A 22,698-nucleotide genomic window follows, 5' to 3' on the forward strand; every position below is an offset into this window, starting at 1 on the left:
TCTCAATCAAAACTCCTCAAAATCAATGTCCCTCCCTTCTGTTTCTGTGTGTCTCTCTATCCTCCTGACGCCCTCTTACTCTCTATGGTTTTTTTTTTTTTTCTTATCAACTGGTTGCTTGTTCTGCCTCTTGATCTATGGTTGACTTTATTTAATCCTGTTTACAATATTCAAGCAGAAAGCTCTTGGATTAAAGGTGTGTGCTAGGGCTGAGCCACACCACAACTAGAAACAGGTTTTTCCAGTAAATAACACAATCTCGGGGTTCACAGTGTGATCATACATCCTGTAACAGAAGACCTTTCTAAATTTCTTTTCCTTTCTTGACTATCAGGCTTCTTAGAGCTATGGTCCCTGCAATTCCAGACATGGTCTATGATTCCTGGGGGCTCCTGTCCTGGACCCATTGTATTCTCATACATCTGATAGCCACAGTTAGCTCACTACCCAAAGGCCTCAGGAAAGATAACACACACACACACACACACACACACACACACACACACACACTCCACCCTGTAATCCAGAGCCATATATGGTGACTTGGGCTATAATCCCCATGTACAGAGACTGAGGCAGGAGGATTGCCACAAGATCATGAGCAGTCTGGGCTACAGAATGAGACAATCTCAAAGTGAAAAGCAAAAGGTGTGGGTAGAGGGGCTGGGGGAGATGGCTCCTTCAGAAAAGCGCTTGCTTAAAAGCACAAAGACCCACATTCAGTTCCCGGGATCTATGTAAAGGGGCCAGGCATGGTGGCACACGCTTGTAGTCCAGCTAGGGAGGAGGAAGGAAACAGCTGCGTTCCTGGGCTCGCTGGCCAGCCTCGCATGCCAGGGAGTCCTGGAGAAGTGAGAAGACCTGTCCAGAAAAACAAAAAACAGTGGATGACACTACTAAGGACTGACACTATGGATGTAGGGGTCCTCTGGCCTACAATTTGGAGAATCCAAATTGGAGATCTCCATCGGGTTCCTCCCCTCAGAACTTGGAGAACCCCATGGAAGAGGGGGAGGAAGAACTGCACGGACAAGAAGAGTTGAGGGCAGCAGGAGAACACAGCCCACAGAATCAGCTAAGCAGGGCTCACAGGGGCTCACAGAGACAGAAGCGACAGCGGGGAGCCTGTGTGGGTCTATGCTAGGTCCTCTGCATATACGTTATGGTTGTGTAGCTTGGTGTTCTTGTGGGACTCCTAACAGTGGGAGTGGGCTGTGTCTCTGACTCTTTTGCCTGCTCTTGGGGACCCTTTTCCTCCTAGTGTGTTGCCTCACCCAGCCCTGATATGAAGATGTATGGCTAGTCTTATTGCAACTTGTTACACGGTGTTGGGCCGATATCCCTGGGAGACCTGCTCTTTTCTGAAGGGAGATGGAGGAGTGGATCTGGGGAACGGGGTGGGGGACTAGGAGGAGAGGAGGGAGGGGAAACTGTGGTCAGGATGTATTGTATGAGAGAAGAATAAAAACAATCTGGGGAAGAGAAGACTGCTCTTGCACAAACCCAGCCACATTGTTACCACAGAGAGGAGGTCGGTTACACGGTGTGTGGCTGTTGTTACTTCTCACTTATTTTAGTAACTTTGTGGACAGAGAGACAGAGCCTACTTTCTTAACCCAAGTTGAATCTTTTCTTCGTCATACGGACAGCTTTATATGTGAACCTTCACCCCCGGAAACAAGAATGAACAACATCCGGTGTCCTTTATTTCCACCAGATCCTTTCAGGGTGACACAGATAGAAGCCAAAAACAAACAAACAAACAAGCAAACAAAACAAACCTTCAGGTCCTTGGCTTGGGATGTAGTTCAGTGGTAGAACTCTTACCTAGCACGTGTAGGCCTAGACTCCTTGACAACCTCTGGCACTGTGTGTGTGTGGTGTGTGCACACCCACACACACTACTGGCTACCATTTGACTTCAATAATCTAGTTGTGTGCCGATGTGTTTTATAAGGGGCACTCAAACATGTGCCCTGAAGACTAATGGTGTTTTCTGGTTGTCATATAACCTCATTCCTTTTCCCTTGGAGTATGGAGAAATAAGATTGAATGCTTGACCCAAGAAGATGCTTGCGAATGTGTGGACAGGGAGAAACCAACCTCATCCTCAAGTTGATTTTTTGTTCGATTGGCTCGTTGATGGGTTTTCTTTTCTAATTCGTGCTTCCAAGACCACAGAGACACACAAGACATACAGAAGAAAATGAAGGAAAACACTGAAGTCCCATCCAATGCTGGCTGGTCATCAGATTTTCCTGAGCGTCCTCTCTGCCCTGGATCCTGTCCCCAAACTTGGACTGTCCTTCAACCTGCTAAGTCTTTCAGAGATTTAAGTAGCCTGAATTGACACACCTGTCCTCCAGAGGGCGCACGAGCCCCACAGACTGGGTTCCAAGTCTCTAACAAGGTGAACTTAGGTGAAGTTTCCACGGCCAGCCCAGAGTTCTTCTGATGTTAGATCTGTTTGTAAATGGCGTAGAAAACCACCAGGAAAATGAACAAGCTTCATCGCCACCTCGGAATCTGTGGAAAGAGCTGTGGAAAGAGCCCGGCCACTTGGTAAGGGAGCAGTTGTCTCCATACTGCAGAGGGTGAGCCTGTGGCTGGGAGGGGCACAGACCTTCCTGTGCAATCACTTAGCCACACAGTTCACCTACCCTGGCATGGCTGTCCCCGATGCAGAGAGCGGACACAGAACATCAGGCCAGAGGTCCAGGGGCCCTTGTGTAAGCAGGTTGCTATGAACTCCAAATGGGCTTAGGAGACTTACTGGGTGGGTCAGCTGCCCTTCCCCAGGTTCCTCCAAAGGGAGACAAGAGCTCCTTCACGGCCCCCAGATGATGCTGGGTCGGTCACTGGGATCACCTTCCCTGCTGTTCTTTGTTCTAAATCAAAGATAGGGATGGTCACACACCTGCACAGAAGGCCTTCTGCTAGGTACGAGGTGACCAGGAGCCATAGTGAGAGCTGTCCTGAGTTCAGAGCTGCCCCACCTACGTGGGATTCAGGAGATCTTGGGAGACTTTCCCAGGGCCATCGAGTCGGCCTGCACAGGGCCTTTGTGTGGCACCCAGGCTCTGCTCTGAACCCACTGGTTGATCCTAAGAGCTTTGCTGGCTCCTAAAGCCCAGGCTCCTCCTCTGACTGACGACAGTTTACTGCAGGAATGGCATGAGTTAATCCCACAGGGTGCTGGGTCTCTGGCAGGTGTTGGCCAAACCTCAGCTATGAAGTGACTTGCTCGGCTGTGGTTCCCCCGGGGTTATGGCAGGTTCCTCCCTTTGAGCTACCTGTTTCTAACAAGCTCCCCGTGTGCACATGTCCTCTTTCCTCCATCTGGCCAATTCCCACGCTGCTCACCACTCCTGGGCAGGTTCCTGGGGTTCTGGGCTTTCCCTGTGTGCAGGCACTGTTCCCTGGGCATGTGCTCCTCTTCGCTGTTTGCCTAAACCAGCACACTTGGTGTTTCTCAAGAGAGACACCTTGTTTTCATGCTTAATGAAAGTTGTTTTGTTTTGTTTTGTTTACTGAGTAAATGAGTGACTGGGAGAATGAAATGCCAGATAATCAAGATTGGCATTTAATACAGTGCTTTCTTCTCTGTATGTGGAACTTGTGGTTATCTATATAGAGCACGCACACACACACACACACACACAAAATAGAGTGGGGGTGAGAAACAGTGGGCACACCTCAGCGTTCTGTCATCCCCCACTGTCTGGCTTAATCCTTCCAGTATCTCTTCCAGCCACCCCAGTATACAGCAGCACACCCAAGCTTCATGGGCCAAAGTCACGACCATTGAATTGTGCTCACCTCACAACTTCTGTGGGCCCGGAGTTGAGAGTGTAAGGGGCAGGTGGCCTCCTTCTGCTCTGTGCTGTCCGAGCCCAGCTCGGAGGAATCAGAAGAGGGTGACCCCACGGCAGACTTCCTGGAAGGCTTGTCCCCTCTCACAGCTGGTAGGATCTCCTGCAGCTGTCAAGCAGAGGGTGTGCACGTGGCTGCCCCACGACTCTGTCCGGGCTGCCTCAAAGCCTGGTGGCCAGGTTCCAAGCGGGACAGTCAACTGGGAAAAGGCAACCTTGGTTGACTTTGCTGTGATCCAGCCTCCTCCGGAGTGCAGAGCCTTCCACTGAGGATGTGGCTCAGCGGGAGAGCCTTTGTCTCAAGTGCAGAGATTGCCTGTTGGTGGAAGAAATTACCAAGCTTCTCAGAGATTCACGGGGAGCAGAGAGACTCTGCACCACCACCACCCCCACCCACCACCACCCCCCCCACCCCACCCCACCCCACACACACACGGCATGAGTGCCAAAGTCACACAGGAAGAAGAGGGAGTGAGGCTGGAGATGGTGTTGGGGAAACAAATTACCACACCAATTTCAACTTAAAGTGACCACTTGTGAGTACAAAGAGGCCCAGGGGATTACAGAGGCATCCTGAAAACCACCAAACACAGTTAGGTATCACACTGGAAAATCCAGGGGGAAAAACATGGACTAATACTTACCAACCACAGCACAGCACCTATGGGAAGCCTAAACACATAGACGAGTCCATAGATTCCTATCAGTCCCCGAGAGCCTTCAAGTCCCATAGGTAACTAGATGCTTCTTATTTTATCAACAAAAATGTGAAGCTATAGTTAAGCAAAAATATCATGTGGTTTACACTTTGTGGAAGTTTATAAAATAATAACAAATCGATGGTAGGAACTGTTTTCTCTCAGCGAGATGCCCCTGCCCTAATTTTACAAGAAGCACAGTAACAAGGGTTCTGGTAAGCATGTAGCTTGGGTCTACAGCCCCAACCGCTCTCCTTGTAATCATAACGGGTTTTTCTTAGGCTGAACTTCCTGCCAGTCACTCCCCTAATGTTCTTGCAGTCTGTGAGCATGGCCGATCATACTCAGTTGTTCCCTAGACCGGTAGATGAGACAATCGCCCAGGCCCAGGTCCATTCTCTGCAAACTGCAAATCACAGACCAGAGGTGAGAATGAAGTCTCGTCATTTCATAATCGAAACAGAATTATAAATGTAATTCTGAAAAGAAAAAACAGAAAATTCACAACACCAGCATCCTGAGAAATGCTTAGATCAGGCTTCTGTGTCCATGTGTGGTGTGTACATTTCTGTGCACATATTGACATGTGCACATGGAGGCCTGAAGAGGACATCAGATGTCTTTCTCCATCGCCCTCCACTTGCTTCCTTGAGACTGGGTCTCTCACGGAACCAGAAACTCAATGTTCTGACTAAGCTGGCTGGCCAGAGAACTCTGAAGACCCACCTGTCTCCTCCTTCCGCTCTCCTGGGATTACAGGCCCCTGAGGTCGCACCTAGCTTTCACGGGAGTAGGGAGGCCCCAAACCCAGGCCCTCACACTTGCACAGCAAACTCTAACCCAGCAGACTCTCCCGGGTCCTGATTTGCATCTTAACTTACCTTGGTGCCTTGGAGTCTGACTCAGCAAGCGTGCAAAGTGCAGGTCGCACACAGAAGCCTTTGCTGCCCACTGAGGTGTGAGATGCTGACAGGACTCTGCACTGTACCCTCTGGTGGCCTGGGCTTCAGTGAGAGAAGGAGGCAACTACACCATGGCCTCTTAAAAAACGCCAAAGGCAACCAGGCATTGTCACCATGTGTCAAGAAGTGACTTCCCGTGTCACCCAAAGCCCTGAATCTCAGCCATCTTCCTAAGGGCTGTAGTCTTTGGCTAAGAGTTGACTCCGTAGCGAGACTTGCTTCATGTCCCCTGCTCCCTGGATCTTTTGTCCTTTCCATGGCCAGCAAGAGAGGAAGCTGCTAAACATGCCCTTCAAATACCGACCAGTGGCCTTTGTTGCTGGATCCTAGCAGCTCCCTCGGGGCAGGGAGGGAGAAAGCGCAGTGTCAATGGCACCGACACCGGGAGTCAGTTGAAGGCAAACAGTAGACTCGTTTACTCAATAATGGGAAGGCTCCTAGCACCCAAGCTGTGTCCCAATCTGGTGGCACTGCATGGTCGTCCCTCATGGACTGGGCACAACCAGGAACTCTGGACAGCGCCTGTTGCTAGGCCCTCGGGCAGACTCCAGCTTGGCTCATTAGGAAGTATGTTATGTGCATGCCTTGGTAACTGGTTTGAGCCAATTTCCTTGACCTTATGGGACTGTCCTACTACAGGCCTAATTAAACAGCCTACTCCACACTCATGTCTTTCTTGAAAAGTCTTCATGCAGTTTGAGGGTCTGGCTGCCGATCTGTAGCAGGCTTGCTTTGGGGCCACTAACCAGCTCCCAAATCATGACATGGAGACTTATTATTAATTATGAATGCTTGGTCTTATCTTATGCTTGTCCCACTAGCTCTTAGAACTTAATTTAACCTGTTTCTCCTCATCTACATTTTGCCTCGGGGCTTTTTACCTTTCATTTTGTATGTCCTACTCTGGGTGTGGCTGGCTGGCTGGCAGCTGCCTGGGTGGACGGCTCTGGCTGCCCCTCTCTTTCTCCCTCATTTTTTCCTCTCTAGAGCCTAGATTCTTCCTCCTCCTACTTATTCTCTCTGCCTTCCAGCCCCACCTATCCCTCTACTAACTATTGGCTGTTCAGCTTTTTTATTAGACCAATCAGGTGCCTTAGGCAGGCAAAGCAACACAGCTTCACATAGTTAAACAAATGCAGCATAAACAAATGTAACACATCTTTGCTCAGTTAAGTTAAAGTAATATTCTGCAACACCTATCTACACAAGCATTGTATCCCCACAAACAATGCAGGCAACATATCACAAGTCCTTTTCACAGGGTCTAATAGGATCAGCCATGCCTGCCATAGGAAAGGAAGCCTCATGTCCCTGGGAATCAACAGAAGCTTTGGAGGGCATGAGACTGTTGTCCCCACTGTGGCTAGGCAGCGCCCAGATTCACTGACACTTCAGGGCAGGGACTCTGGGACACATCTGTCTTCTAGCTGCTGACATTGAGTTCTGGTGTCTGGAATGGGACCCAAAGTTCCAACATTCTCTGTGAGCACTGGACATCCCTGTCCTGGGTGGCCCTCTTGCTTCAAATAGGCTTAAAGTCACTTCATCTTCGGTTGGACCAGGACCTTTCCCTGCTTTTCTATCCTAAACTCCAAATCCCAGGACCTACATCCTCACCTCCCACCTGCACCTCCATGTGTGCCATAAGCTCCTAGGTAAGGACCTAGGTGTCTCTAGACTGCTGTGAAAATATTTGTTTTAGGAAGACTGGCATTTGGACATAGTCACTAGATCCCCCACCTTCCAGGAGGATGTGAAACTCCCTAGGAGCCAGCTCTGAGACTTCCTGCTCTCTGTTCTTGGCATGCATGGTGTGTGTCCCTGGGTTATCTGATTGATTCCCTAGCAGGGTTTATCTCACTGAAGAACCAGAGACTTACTCACTATGGTTCCCATCCACTGCTTCCTCCCACATACCCAGAGCCAGGCTGATGGAGTCAAAAGATCCCTGTGACAGCAGGAACCTGTGTTCAAGTAAACCCAGCGGGTTCCTGAGTGGCAGAAAGGGGAAGTTTCCTTGCTGGACTCACTAGCCACTAGGGCGTCCTGGGTCCTCCAGCCAGCACCTGTGGCCTCAGCCCCAGCTTCAGGCCTAGAACACAGGCATCCACATCGGGTCCGGCTGACCTCCTCATCCGGGACAGGTGCATCAAGGTAACCCGTGGTGCAGGGCGGGCGATGCCATCTAGACCTCTCTTGAGAGCTCCCGCTCTCCAGGTTTCCGAAGCTGGAAAGTTCAAGAGCGCAGGCGGTGCAGAGCGTAGGGCGGTGACAAGCAAAGCCCCGCCCTGCCGCTCCGAGGATCTGCCCTGCCCCTGGGTCCCCGCGTGTCTCCCGCCCTCCCAGTGGCGCGCGTTTACCTGCTGGCAGGCAGAGGGGGGCGGGGCTGGAGCGGGGTGCGCGCCCGTCCCCGGAGCCGCCGCTGTCAGTCACCGCCGCTGCGCGCCAGCGAGGACGAGCCTCCGGCCCAGGCGGCCCGAGTCTCGCGACCCCGAAACGCAGTACCCGCGGCCTAGTGACCCGGAGCCCAGCGTCGGGTCCCTCCTGCCGGGCTCCCTGGTGCCCCTTGACCTCCGAGCCGCAGCCAGCACCGGTAAGTGATCATGATCAGGGACGCGCGGGGCGGCCCTGGAGCCTTTGTCTCGGCGCCCCTAAGAGCGGGAGACCCCAGCGCCGAGCCTGACTCCCAGAAAGGCGAAAGAGAGGGTGCTCGGTGCCAGCAGCCGAACTTTGGTCCCTCTCCCAGGCCAGGAGCGCCTGGGTCACACCTGACCAGCGGAGCAGGTGGCCCCGCAGGTGGCAACTAGGCGACCTCTGGGACCGATACCACGTCGTCGGCAGCCCCGATCTTTCTTGGGAAGTGGTGGGCGCGCGGGTGTAGACTCAGGTCCACAGCGGTGGGGATTGGAAGCCCGAGGGATATCCCAGCGTGGTCTCCAGCCAGGCCTGGGGACCCCGGGGTCGCTGAAACTCGAGCGGCCTAGAAATGGTGGGGGGAGGAGTTTAGGGGTGGGAGGTGACCTCGGTCTAGGGAGACCGCCTTCAGCGTGCGGAGAGGGGTTCTGATGGGCTCTGAGCGCACCAGGGGTCCATCGAAGCCTGCGGTGCCTGCCAACCGCACACCTGCTGCCCCTCGCGCGGTCCCTGCCCTGCCCTTCCCCACAAGGAGCAGCAGTTTCTCTTTGAGCAGAGGGCGGCGACAGGCACTTGACCAGGCTTCCGCCTTCCCGGGGCCTGTCTCAGGCTCCTAGGCTCTTGGGGCGCCGCACGCAGACCCTCACCCACCATGCCCACGTGCAGCCACCTGCTGGCCCTGGCGCTGTGTCCAGCCTGGCCCGGTCTTCCCGCGGTAACTTGGTCCTGCTGAAGCTCCAGGTCCCGGTACCCCTCCCTGCGCCACCCCGCGCCCCCCCCCAGGAGTGGGTAGTAGTCCTCGTGCTCTGCTTTGGTGTGTTGTACACTCTGGTTTTTAGGGGATGTGCGTACCCTGCTTGGGATTTTGGAGTGCTACTCTAGCCCCCTGGTTTGGGAGGTGGAGCGAGGCTTGGACACGCGTTTGTGCTTCTGACTCCTCGCCGCCGCCTGCCAGCAGGACAGCTAGCTGCTGATCCCCACCGCACACAAGCGTGGATCTGTGCGTTGAGGAAGCTGGGGCTGAGAACCTGCAGGGGTGGGAGACAGATATCAGGCAGGCATCGCTTCTGCCCGCGCTGGACACGAGACACGCAACTGGAACGACTTTTTCAGAGGAAGGAAACCTTAGGGAGGTCTCATTTAAGACCCGTGGCTTTGGAGGGTCCGTCCGTAGACAAGCTCAAAGGACCACCCACTCACTCACTACCCATGGCTCTCCCAAATAGAGCTTACCCTGCCGGCACCTGCCGCTGGGGTGGGGGTGGGCATCTGTTTTAGAGGATGGGGAGAGGCGATCCCAGGCCAGAGTGACCGATAACCAGAGACCAGTATGTGCTCAGCCAGTAGCTCAGGTGAACCACAGCCCGGCTTGTGTAGACGCCCTTAGATTCTCAGTGGAATAAACAGAAACTTGAGAGAGAAAATACAGTTTAAAATAATCATGAATGTGAGGTGCAACTCCTAAGGATTTAATTGTTCTGAAATGCCTACTTTTATCAACTTGAGATTTTTTTTTTAAGTGTGTTCAAATCCATTTTTAATGCCTGTCTAGATATGGAGTGTTGGTTCTTGGTTGGAAATGATGTGTGTGATTAAAAAAAGATGTGTGAACACGGAAAAAGAACACAGCCCCATCTTTCCAGGATGTTCCAATTTAGCCTGGATTTTGGAGTGCCAAAGCTTATTTTGTTTGCCAGCTCTTGGTTTCCTCTTCAGGTCCTTTACGTTTTTTAATGTTTAGATTTTATTTATTTATTTGTGTGTCTATGTGGGTGAGCATGTGTGGCAGTCAGGGGTCAGCTCTTGCCTTCCCCCATGTGGGTTCCAGGGATCAAACTCAGGTCGTCAACCCTGGTGACCAGCGCTTTTCCCCACTGAGTCATCTCACCAGCCCCTCTCCAAGTTCTTTCCGATGTCAGCAGCTGCCCATGCCTTTCCAGTAGCAGGTGGTGGTGGCTGAGCACTCACCGAACACCAGGCTCCCCCCTGAAAACTGTGAACTACTGCATTTGAGTCTTGACTGCCCTGGGGGAGCTTCATTCCCCATCAACACCCTATTAGTTGACTCTCAGGGCGCATTCTTCTTAAATGTCCACCACTAGGAGCCGGAGAGATGGCTCAGTGATTTAAAACCCTCTACTGTCCTTGTAGAGGGCCCTTGTTCAGTTCCCAGCTCCCACATTAATTGGCTCACAACTGCTTGTCGCTCCAGCTCCTGGGAATCCAACACTATCTTCTGAACTCTGAGGGAACCAGCACTTACAACATGCCCAGATAAACATACGACCAAAAATAAAACTTTTTAAGTCCCTCACTAGTGAGTGACCATGTCTATTAAAACGTCCGTTTTCCACCCCCCAGGTGACCTGACCATAGAGACACCCATCTTAGTTGATCTCCCTTCCTTAGCTTCCTTTGCTGTTGATGAAGAAGAAAAGGGAGTGCCCCTGTGACCCAGCATCACATTAAAAGCCACCACTCTGCAGAGAGAGGCTCTTACCGGTCCCCCAGAGCACACTAAAGGAGTCTGGGAGGTCCTCTGCTGAAAGGAAGGGCAACACATCAGCAGCCCTGTGCCTCCCGAGCAGAAAGGAAGAACTGTGAGAATGTTCTCCCAGGAAGGCCTTAACTCTGTTGAAATCTGTGGTAGGCAGACTTTAGTCAGAAAACCAAGTCAGTGGGAGATGTTTGTTAGCGATCTGACTTGATCCGTTTGGAGGCCGCCGCTCCAACAGAGGTGGGAGCCTGACCCAGTTACAACAGGCTGGCAAGGAGGTAGCTAGACTCTCAGAGGCATCCTGGACTGCTGAGCATGGGGCTTTCTTCTCTGACCCCTTATGCTGGCTCCTGAGAACAAGTTGCATATCCTGAAGCCACCAAGAGTCTCCCACTCAGGGGGTGTAAAGACGTAGTGCTGTGATTCTGAAAGTTCTTGTGTTCCGGGCTTTGTAAGCAATACTGAGAAGCTCTAGGGACAGGAAGAGAGAGAGGGGGTGGGGGAGTGGATGGCTGGGATGTAGCTCAGTTGGTTGAGCACTTGCTTTACATACACAAGGCCCTGGGTTCAATCTCCAGCATCACATGAAATCTGGCATCTGGTACATGCCTTTCACACCCCCCCCCCCATTTTGGAGATGAAAGCAGGAAGGTCAAAAATTCAAGGTCAGCCTCTGCCACATGGAGAGTTTCAGGCCAGCTGAACAACGTGAGACATGAAACCCTGTGTCAAAAACAAAACAAAACAAACAAACAAACAAACATGTGGGAAGAACGGCATCAGCTCAGCCTCTGGGACATGTGGAGTTCAGTGTGTGAGTGAATCTGAACACTGTCTAGGAAATGAACCCCAAATGGGCTGGTAAGATATTAAAAGAATTTTAACCCACGGCTAATCAGTGAAAAAAAAACTAAAGCAGTGATAAGATACTGTTTGACATTCCTTCTGTTAGCAAGAATTCTCAAATCCTGACTGTGCCAAGGATGAAGGCAGAGGGGGAGGAAGGAGAACTCCATTAGCAAGAAACAAACATTTTACCTGAAGGATATTCATAATAGATCCCTAACCCTATCCCCAAACCCAATCTTAACCCCCAACACCAACCCTAACCCCTACCCGAACGTTCAGGGGAACCTCTGGGGTGATGCCTCTGACCAGGGATGTTCACTGAAACAATCTGCTACAGTTTTCCGTTTGGAGATAAGTTTCTGTTTGGAGATAATTTTCTATTTGGGGATAAGTTTCTGTTTGGGGATTATTGCAACTACAAAATATCATGTAGAGAATTGGGGCTAGAACGTGTAGGTGTGATTCCAGCACTTAGGAAGTGGTGAGTGTGTGGCCAACCTGGGCTACATATATAATGAGAGTCTGTCAGGAAAAGGGGAAGGAGAGGAAGGGAGGGAGGGAGGGAAGGAGGAAGGGAGGGAGAGAGGGAGGGAGGGAGGGAAGGAGGGGGAGAGAGAAGAAGGGAGGGGGAAGAGTAAAGAAAGGAAGGAAGAAGAGAAGAAAAATAATAGCACCAAGCTCACTCACACATGTGCCCTTCACCTTGTCTCCCCACAAACATCTTCCAAACTACAGCACAGCACTGTAACCCAGAACTGAACCGTGATACCAACCATTAACCTTGCTCAGATTGCACACTTGACCAGCTTCCATGCCAACATCCCTATGCCTATCTCTGTGCATTTAGCTGTGTCCTTAAGTTTGTGTCTGTGTGTGCCTCTGGGAGTGTATGTCTGTGTGTCTGTGTGCTTTGTGTCTGTGTCTGTCTGTCTAGCTCTATGTGATGTCACCAAGTAGAATCACCTGACTGCTAACACGATCAAGGATGAGCCTTATTGCCATCTCAGCATGCCTCACGCTGCCCTTCATAGCTGTAGCCAACTTCCCCCATTCCCCTCCCTGGGTGCAGGCCACCAGCATTCTGGTCCTTGGTCTCTCGGTTGCTGTCGTCTCTGTACAAATGCATCAGATGCGGCACCTCCCGTGCTCGGCCTTTTCCCCCAGTTCAAGTTCCGCCACCACACAGGTGGCTAAGTGCACACACCGTGGTGTATTCTGTGCTGTTGCTGTGGCCTTGCCTGGTGCAGAAGCTCCACTGTTTGCTCTCCCAGCCTCCTTGAAGGAGCGCGTGGGCCCTTTCAGGATGGAGTTATTGTACACAAAGCTGCCATGAACATCCACCGTCGCTTGTGTGAGCATGGTTTTCATATCTCCGGGATAAACACCCAAGAGTGCAGCTGCTGCTCATGCTGAGCACCTGTTTAATTTTATAAGGAATTGGCATCTCACTCCGAGGGTGCCGAGACACTCCACATTCCACCCAGCACTGCCTGGGAGACCCGGATGGCACACACTTTCAGGACCGTCATTGGTTTGGGTTTTAGTTTACTGTTCTGACATGTGCACGGGGATAGTTCATGGCGGTTTTGATGGTGTAAAAGATTGAGTGTACACATTTGCCACCCACAAGTCCTCCCCAGCCAAAAGGTTGCTTGTTTCTTTCAGTTTTGAATTGGGTCAGTTGTTTTTATTAACATTTACCTTTTCTCATTCTTCTGCTCTCTAGACCTCCATCTTTTGGCTCCTTCCTGAGAGTGTAGCCCATGTTTTCGTCTTCTCCATGGTATTGTTCAGATAAAAACTTGGTTTTAATTATTATTTTGGTGCATTTCAGGGTGTTCATTTTCCCTTTAAAGATCGTGGGTTTGGGTATTTTGCTTTTTTGTTTGGTTGGTTGGTTTTTGGTTTTTGGTTTTGTTTTTTGGTTTTGGTGTAGAGTCTTAAGAATTCTTCATCTAGCAGGGCACGGTATTGTATGCCTTTAATCCCAGCACTTGGGATGCAGAAGCAAATGGATCGAGGTCAACCTGGTCTACAAAATGAATTCCAGGCCAGCCAGAGCTACATAGTGGACCCTGTCTCCAAAAAAACAAACAAAGGATAAAAGAAAAACTGAGAATTCTTCCCCTAGTCTAAAATTCTGAAGATTCCTTCTGCTGTTTTGTTTTTCCTTTTGGTTTCGTTGACCAGTTTTAGTTTTTCTTTTCACACTTCAGCCTGTGACCCATTTTTAGTAACTTTTGTATAAAGTACAAAGTTTAGACTGAGGCTTTTTGTTATAGTACCTTTTGAGTTTGATGAAAGACTATTGGGAATGTAGCTCATCAACTGGCTTTTGCCGCTGTCAAAGATCATTTCCACGTGTCTTTTGGGGGTTTAGCTCTGGACTCGGCTCTGTTCCACAGAGCAGTGTGGCTGTGGCTCCGTCCGTGTCTCGATATGTGAGCTTGAGTCTGGCAGAGACGGTTCTTTCAGGTCCTCCTCCCTGTCCCTGTCTCCTCCTTCTGTTCCTCCTCTTTCTCTTTCTCTTCCTGCCCCATCACCTCCTTTTCCTCCCTGTTCTCCTTCTTTATAAAAAAGCATGTTGATGGAGAGAGGGCTGAGACACTGGCCCACATGATGCCTCTGATCTCCATGGGCAACACACACATACACACACACTCACACACACACATACACACACACACACACACACACACACACTCTCTCTCTCATACACACACACTCTCTCTCACACACACACACACACACTCACACACACAGTGCACATAAAGACATGCAGGAAAAACACTCATACATACAAAATAAGTACTAAAAAAGTAATCTCATGTTGGATATTTCAGATTCTCAGGTTCTCCAAATAAATTTTAGAATGGCTTCTCCACACACAGAGAGCCCCACTCAGGAGACAGAGACGGATGGATCTCTCTGAGTTATAGGCCAGCCTCTTCTACATAATCAAGTCCTAGGCTGGTCTAGCCAAGGCTACACCATGAAATTTTGTCTCAAAAAAAGAAAAAGAAAAAAAAAGAAAGGAAAAAAAGGCAAACAAACACCAGAAGAATTTTTGTGTTGTTTATTTATCTTGTCTTATTGCTTTGACTAGACCCTTTAGTGCTCTGCTGAATAAGATTTGCAGAAACTTCCTTGAATCCTGACCTGAGAATGGAGCATTCTGTTTCCTTGGATTTCTCATTTGTATAAACAGTAAAGCATCTGCCCCTCAGCTATGCACATCCTCCTGGCTTAAGTCGGGTGGGGTTTCTCGATGTTCTCATTCACACTGCATAGCAGCCCCACAAGTGTGTAGCCCACCTTTGGGAGTGCCAAGTGACAGTCATCCTCTCAAAACTGGGGGGGGGGATGAAGCCTACAAATAGCTTGGATCATGTAGACCACTTTCAGGTTGACCTCCCTTATTGACAGAACAGGAGAGATTCCCGTGGGATTTGTCTTCCAGCTGTGTTCTGAGCTGGAAACACAAGGCCTGGGTCAGCTTACCTTCCTATCAGGGGTGCTATTGTCTTTCTCAACTCCAGGAAAGGCCTCACTCTGGTCATCCAGTCCCGTCGTCTCAAGAGGAGGGGCCAACCAACCTGCTGGCATGTGTTTCTGTCCTTGGATTGTCTGTAACCACCTGCAACCTTTCGCTGAAAATTCTTATTGAATGCATCATCCTCAGCCTTGTCCCTGGCACACCCTTGCACAGTCCTGGAGACTGGGCCAGGAAGGCAGTCTCTGGACTTTGGGTCTAACTAAAAGAAGGAAGTGCACAGTGAGGACCCACACATCCAGCTCTACTCAACTCATCTGAATGCATTTTCAAATACACACAGACACGCGCGTCATTGTCATCAAGACACCCTGCGCCTATTCCTATCAAGCTGAGTTTTTGTAGAAAGAACTCAAGGAGTTGTTGACAAAGTTGTATGTTAACAGTGTATTTGCATTTTAGCTATTCATTTCTAATTCTCCATACTTAGTCTTATTTCCTTTCTACCTGTGTGCTGCTGTAACTCATGGAGCATCATCACATCGTTTGATTCTTCATACGCCTGAGACCCAAGTAAACTTGCTAGCTAGAAACTACAGAGCTATGCTGTGGGTTTCTCCCGCACAGCAAGGACACAGTTCCTTTATGGAAATTCAGCCAGCTTCTCGGCACGAGATACCTGGCTGCGTCTCCGGCTACATCAAGAGAAAGTAGATGGAGTCTTCAAGTGACTGTGATTTTCTTAGGGATTTTAAAAGCACATGAGTAAGTTTCCTAAGGGAAAGTATTTGCTAAGTGCCCTGCATTATGTTCAGTCAGAGTTTCTGAGGCAGAGGGACTGTGCATGGCTGCTCAGGTGCCGGGAACCCCGTGGCAGGCCTCAGCCACAGGCCCAGCTCTCAGCAGACATTCGCCGATGATAGATTGTAGACGTCTTCTGCTCCACTCCATTTGCTCTCCAGTTCTGTGAACCTCTGCTCTCCCGGCAGCTCTCACGTCCTTCCAGAGTCCCCATGTGGACACCCTCACAACCCAGGCTGGGACTCCTGGTTCATCCCTAGCCCAGATGTGGTGGCATCCTTTCCCTATTTCTAGGCTGCACTAAAGTGGTAGCTCTCAAGGACTGGGAATGCAGCTCATTTGGGACAGTGCTCACCTTACACACGCGAGGTTTCTTTCCTCGTGACCACATATACTGTACGGTGCCACAGGTCTGTATCCCAGCACTAGGCAGAAGGAGGCAAGAGGATCACAAGTTCAAGGTCATACTCTGCTATATGGCAACTTCAAGGCCTGCCTGGGATATGTGAGACACTGTCCCCCCAAAGGAAACGGGAACTGTGGCTGTCTACCACATACACACCTTTTTGTTATAAAGGACACAAGCACTCCAGTCTGTGCATCCATTCTGGAGTAGTGAACTTGTTTATTCACTATAACAGCTACCACAGCAGTGTCCTGGTGTCTGCTCCATAAGCAAGTGGGCTTTTCTACAGCTGATCTCACCCCACAGTGGATGGCCAGCAAAAGCCTGCACTGTGCAGAAACCAGGCATCTGAACCTGCTCTCTGCCTCTAGAAGCCAGATGAAGGGTTAGGGAATGGCTTATTCCGTTTAAAGTGTTGTCTTAAAAGACCAAGCAAATTAACTCAATCATTAAGGAAGCCAGTAGCGTAGGGAAACAAACAAAAATGATTTTCACATATTTTAGGAGCTAGATTTCCTTCCTGTTGTTGTTATCTTGGGGTTTTTGTGGTGATGATGGTGTGTGTGTGTGTGTGTGTCTGTGTGTGTGTGTGTTTGTGAGTTTGGCTCTCATGTAGCCCAGGCTGGCCTCAAACCCAGGTGAGGACGATCTTGACCTCCTGATTCTCCTGCCTCCAACTTTCAAATGCTTGTATTATAGGCTTGTGTTACCACTAGGCTTCTCTTGTGTGCACATTTGCATTTGTGTGTGTCTGTTCATGTGCACGTGTGTGGTGGGTGGGGACAGCATGGTGTGCAAGAGGTGTGCATGGGTTGGGAGAGGAAAGAGGGAGTGTGAATGCATGCATTTGTGGGGGGGTGAGTGGGGGTGCATGTTTTCGGGGGCAGGCAACATGTGTTGGCTATTTTTATTCTGGTTCTTTCAGATGTCTGGTGACGTAATCGCCTTGGAGTATCCTGAAGTGTGGTGTGAACACTAACTGAAGTTGTTGTCCTAGAAATAGCAAGAATACACACCATATTCAGAAACAGGCCACACCATATGTCACTGTGCATTGTCATGTTTGATAAGGGGAGATGATGGTTCTTAATCACGTTACCGTCTTCATGTGTCCAGACTTATCACCGCAGAGAGAAAGATTTAAAGCAGACGCTGAAAGCCAGCCCTGTTGACTTCCAACTGCTTGTTGGGAATCATCATAGAACGGGAGGTAGTACACAGAGAGGCAGAGATCAGTATAAGGCCTGATAGCAAGTAATTGGATTAGGTGGATAGATAGATGATAGGTAGATTCAGATAGACAGACAGACAGATGACAGATGATAGCTACATAGATGGAGGAAAGGATGGATAGATAATAGAAAGATTCATAAGAAGGTAGGTAAAAAGAAAGGAAGGAAGAGAAAAACAAAGATAGAATAGATTAATGACAGAAGATGGATAAGAGATAGATAGATAGATAGATAGATAGATAGATAGATAGATAGATAGATAGATACGTACGTACATAGCAGAACAGAGAGATGGATAGGTAAATAGAAATAGATGATAGATAGGTAATATAAAGAGAGAATGATGAATGATACATACATACATGCATACATACATACATACATGCATACATACATACATACACTGGTACCTCACTGAGCCCCAGTCTCCAGGACTTCAATGAATGATCCTCCCCACAGAGGTAGAATTTGCAAGACGTAACCTGCACTCCACATTCAGAGGTTTATATCTGACCTCTTTCTATTGAACTAACTTTGTATTGGGTGTCTAGATGCAGGGAGGGGCCCTGAAGCATGGAGATCTGCCCTCCGAGCCCTGGCATCTGCCCAACCTTCTCTGGGGAGTTTCTTCCCAGGCACTGCTTCCGAAGTCATCTGGACACTGCTAATGCAAGGCATTCAGTGATTAACTATCCCATTTCCTAACACAGAGCTCCTTTACTCGTGTGGGGTACTGGAAATCCCTCAAGCTGTAACTCACACAGTATACCCAGGCCTCCAGGACAGCGGGGTTCTATTATATGTAGTTTTACTATGTTAAAGTTAAAACCTTCCTTTTTGATTAGACAGAAAAGGGGAAATGCTGTGGGATAACGCTCTTATAAATTGATTTAATAAAACACTGACTGGCCAATAGCCAGGCAGGAAGTATAGGTGGGGCAAGCAACCAGGAGAATTCTTGGAAGAGGAGGGCTGAGTCAGGAGACGCCAGCAAGCAGCCCAAGGAGCAACATGTAATGGGATGCAGGTAAAGCCACAGAACATGTGGTGATACATAGATTAATAGTTATGGGCTAATTTAAGATATAGAGCTAGCTAGCAAAAGCTTGAGCCATGGCCATGCAGTTATAATTAACATAAGTCTCTGTGTGTTTACTTGGGGGACGTGAGTAGGAGAGATTTGTCCCGACTGCCGATAGGCCGGGACACGGGAAATCTACCAGCTACAACTTACTCTATGATAAGGTGGCGGATAGCTTGCAGAACTTACTGAGGGTGAAAAATGGACCAGCTGGGCAGGTGTGAGTTCCCACCACCCTATAGACAGACTGCACACTGCATCATTGGGACGGACGGCTGCCTGTGCAAGGCAGATCCAGAGACTCGGAATATGAAGGCGGACAGAGAAGGGATGGAAAATGAGCCTTAGACCAGCAGAGTCAGTAGGCTTCAGGGAAGAAATAAAAACAAGACCCCCCTGAGGTCCCTGCACCTTGCCCCACATCACAGCCTGCCCCCTTATGAAAGTGGTCACGTGTCTTCCTGCTGTCACTGGTCACAGCTGCGCCAGATGCTCTATGGATTGACCCAGTTTTGTATGCTTCTGCTTTAGCAAAGACTGGCTGAAGTCTCAGGGGAGTGTGCTCCCTACACCAGGAGGGAAAAAGTAATTCATTCATCGATACGTTCTTCCCCCAGGGCTGTGAGTGAATTAACATAGGTTGACTGAGACGCTGGGATCGTGACTTTGCAGAGTGCAGGCATTTTAAATCACAAGCGATCCCTTTCGGAAGGCATAGTCACATCTATGGAGACGGGAATCTCCGTGCAACTCTATATGCAGGGGTCTAAGCCTAATCCCGACAGTGGCCAGCAGTTAGCACATCTGAGGTGCCAGCCTCCTGCTCCTCCCCGCCTCCTCTTCCTCCACCTCACTGGATTCTGCCATTTAAGGTTGTCAGCCCAATGTGAGGGAAGGCAAGTTTGTCTGTCTGGAAGACACCTGGAACACATCCCCTTTGTACTGACACTTCTGCAACAAGTCTCGTTTCCCGAGGGAGCGCCCCTAGGAACAGGGTGTGCACTGAGGTGCACCTGCTTAAACAGAGGTCCCTGCCACACATGGGTCTCCAACCCTCAGCTCCTGCTCTTTCCCTGCTGTGTGAGGTTGCATGGATCACAGCTGCCCCTGTCCTTATAAAGCACTTGCCCCTGGTCCTCACAGTACCCAGACCTGGTCCTCACAGAACCAAACCCCTGGTCCTCACAGTACCTAGATTCTGGTCTTCACACCCAACTCCTCTTGCCTACACATTGTTTAGACCTAACGTCACAACCCAAGGAATAGTCTAAGACCCACAAAACATGTAGACTTCCCCCCGCCCCGTGTGTGTGTGTGTGTGTGTGTGTGTGTGTGTGTGTGTGTACATGTGCATGTTCCTGGTTTGGGGTAAGAGAAAATGCCGTTAGAGCTCCATTTCCCCATCTTTTCATTCACTGGACTGAGCACCTACTATGTGCTATCACTGCCCTCAGTGAAAAAAACTAGGACCTACCTTGTCATGCTCCCAATGAAGTGAGGAGCGTGCAAGGGCCCTGGGGGTTGTCACAGAGTGGGTGGCACCCAGGATCTGGCTGAGAGACATTTGAGTGTTTGCAGGGACCTATGGTGGCAGAACCAGGCCTGGAGCACTCACTGGGAGCACTCACTGGGTCTCTCAGGAGACTCAAGGTTGAGTGGAGTGAGCACAGCTGCTCCCTCTGTTCCCGGGTCTTCTCTGCTCTCCATTCTGGGATGGCCATTGCTCAGGGCAACCTGACAAGGTGGCAGGCAATCCTCGTAGTGACAGGGGGAAGTAAGCACATGTTGTTTCTCTCTTCTAGTGCCCTGTATCATGCTTGCATGAGTGTATGTGTGAGGGTATGAGTGTGTATATGTGTGTGTTTATTTATATGTGTGTAAGTGTGTATATGTGTGTGTATGTGTGTGAGTGTGTGTATATGTGTGTGAATGTATACATGTGAGTGTGTATGTGTGTGTGACTGTGTATGTGTGTGACTGTGTATATTGAGTATGTGTATATGTGTGTGAGTGTGTATACGTGTGTGGGTGTGTATATGTGTGTGAGTGTGTGTATATGTGTGTGAGTGTGTGTATATGTGTGTGAGTGTGTATATGTGTGTGAGAGTGTGTATATGTGTCTAGGTGTGTATATGTGTGTGAATGTGTATATATGTGTGAATGTGTGTATGTGTGTGAGTATGTATGTGTGTGTGAGTCTGTATGTGTATGTGTGTATTGAATGTGTGTATGTGTGTGTGAGTCTGTATGTGTGTGTACTGAATGTGTGTATATGTGTGTGAGTGTGTATATGTGTGTCTATACGTGTGTCTATACGTGTGTGTGAGTGTGTGTGTTGGAACTCCCCTCACCTCTCGACTTCCACTGCTGTCTCTGTCACCGATCACTTGGTGGACACTGTGACACTGAGTGTTGTTGTCTCTCACCTTGCACTTGGCCTCCAGCCTCGTGAATCCAGTGTCAGCAGCTGACTCCATGCAGACGGCTTTGCTGACACCTCCTCAGGAAATGCTGTGTTTCCAAAGATACCCCTGTCCCTGAGCATTCTCAACAAGCTCACACCTATCCCTGCAGAAATCAGAGCACTGTGTAGACACTTCCAGCCGAGCCTCTCAAACCCAGTGCCCAGGGTCTGGGAAGAAAATTGGACCACACTCAGAGAGACCAGGTGCCTACCAGGGATGAGGACAGGTAGAATTCAGGCCTTTATCTCTAGACCATTTCCTCCTGCTCCATCACATACCCCTTTAAGGGGATTCTGTTGTCTTTAGAACACACACACACACACACACTCCTCACTTGGAGTCTACGACTGGGATCAAAGAGCATGTGCAGATTTTGTAATTTGGAGAAACACGTGTTGGCAGTTTAGGAAAGCCACAGGACTGACAGTTCACCCTGCCAAGTGCTTGCATTTCTCAGACCACTTCCATTGCCATGAAAAGCATTTCTTTACCATCCTGATTCCATTAGAGCAGCAAGATCATAAAACCTCAGTCTTCTGGTATCCTGTCCAGTCTTCCAAAGTATCTTCACTTTCTTAGGCCCAGAGACATTGTTTAAACCTCACATAGCACACAGAAAACACTCAAGAAGCTCAGATTCATGGCACCAGGCACAAACATACACATAAGCAAATGCTCATACTCATAAAATCAATTTTTAAAAAATAAGATGTCTCCCTCTCTGTTGACATCTTGTGGTGAATTTTCATGTGAAAAGAAGCATGTTATGAGTTGGGGTGAAATGCAGGAGAAGCAGCCCCTCAATTTGTCAGAGCATCTTTCCTCCATCAGTCCAAGACTCCAACCCAGCCAGATCCCTCTCTTTGTAACACCAAATCATCTGGTCAGTCCGTGAACTTGAACAAAAACTCCAAAGGCAGCACACTGTGCAAGAGTCAGGAGAGGGGACCCAACGGGGCCACTCAACACTTCTGCCCAGCTCTGCCTGCGACTGATAGGTGGACTTCTGCCGCTCACTGTCTCTAAACTTCACACGTTTCCATGCCAAAAAGTAGGTTGCATAAGAAAGTGCCTTTCTGGGAGTTCAGCCAGCCTGGCACATGGTAAGTGAGGCCAAGGTGAGGTCCACCCAGAGTTCTCTGCTTCCTATCTTATTGCCCCTTCCTTTCCTGTCAATGCCATTGTCACTTGCTGCATTCTTTGTCTATGTATGCATGTATGTATGTATGCATGTATGTATGTATGCATGCATGCATGTATGTATGTATATATGCATGTATGTATACATGCAAGTATGTATGTATGCATGCATGCATGCATACGTGTCTGTGTGTGTACATGTGCAGAGACCAGAGCCCATCATTGAGTGCCTTCCCCAATCTCTGTCTGCCTCCTGTTTGGAGACCTAGTCCCTCAGGGAACATGAAGCTCACTGATTCAGCTGAACCGGTGAACACTCTCTTCTTCGACTTCCCAGCACTGGGATTATAGGTCTGCAGCATCACACCCAGCTTTCTTAATGAGTTCTGGGGCTCCAAACTCAGACCCTCATGCTCGCTGTGCCATCAGCCCTTCACCCCCTGAGCTGGCGCCCCAGCCCACTCACAGCATTCTTTATCATCCCGTCATGGCTTAGGAGGACAAGTTCAGAAGTAAGTTGCCTGCCTTTGTGACTCTTAGGAGACAGGCTAAGCCATTTCTTCTCCAA

General features: G+C 49.5%; 1 protein-coding gene and 1 long non-coding RNA gene across 8 annotated transcripts in view; one reads left to right on the forward strand and one right to left on the reverse strand.

Moving 5' to 3' along the window:
- Positions 1-204: 204 nt before the first annotated feature.
- On the reverse strand, positions 205-4,242 carry LOC119086293. 2 transcript variants are annotated; one of them, XR_005089548.1, is made up of 4 exons: positions 3,820-4,242; positions 2,661-2,888; positions 2,356-2,538; positions 205-861 (listed from the first exon to the last, which is right to left on the reverse strand). It is a non-coding gene; the product is annotated as an uncharacterized LOC119086293 (long non-coding RNA). The 2 variants fall into 2 exon arrangements; XR_005089549.1 differs by lacking the exon at positions 2,661-2,888.
- Positions 4,243-7,861: 3,619 nt separating this feature from the next.
- LOC114696273 (myelin basic protein) overlaps positions 7,862-22,698 on the forward strand; it is a 112,832-nt gene continuing 97,995 nt past the window's right edge. For 3 of the 6 annotated variants that reach the window (XM_028873890.1, XM_028873892.1, XM_037197223.1), the window contains exon 1: positions 7,862-8,125. The gene's annotated coding sequence lies outside the window, so the exon portion shown is untranslated. The remainder of the gene's footprint in view (positions 8,126-22,698) is intronic. The other 3 variants (XM_028873889.2, XM_028873891.2, XM_037197222.1) reach the window with 1 other exon arrangement.

Source organism: Peromyscus leucopus, chromosome 19, assembly GCF_004664715.2.
Source record: "Peromyscus leucopus breed LL Stock chromosome 19, UCI_PerLeu_2.1, whole genome shotgun sequence".
In the NCBI taxonomy this organism is placed as follows: domain Eukaryota; kingdom Metazoa; phylum Chordata; class Mammalia; order Rodentia; family Cricetidae; genus Peromyscus; species Peromyscus leucopus.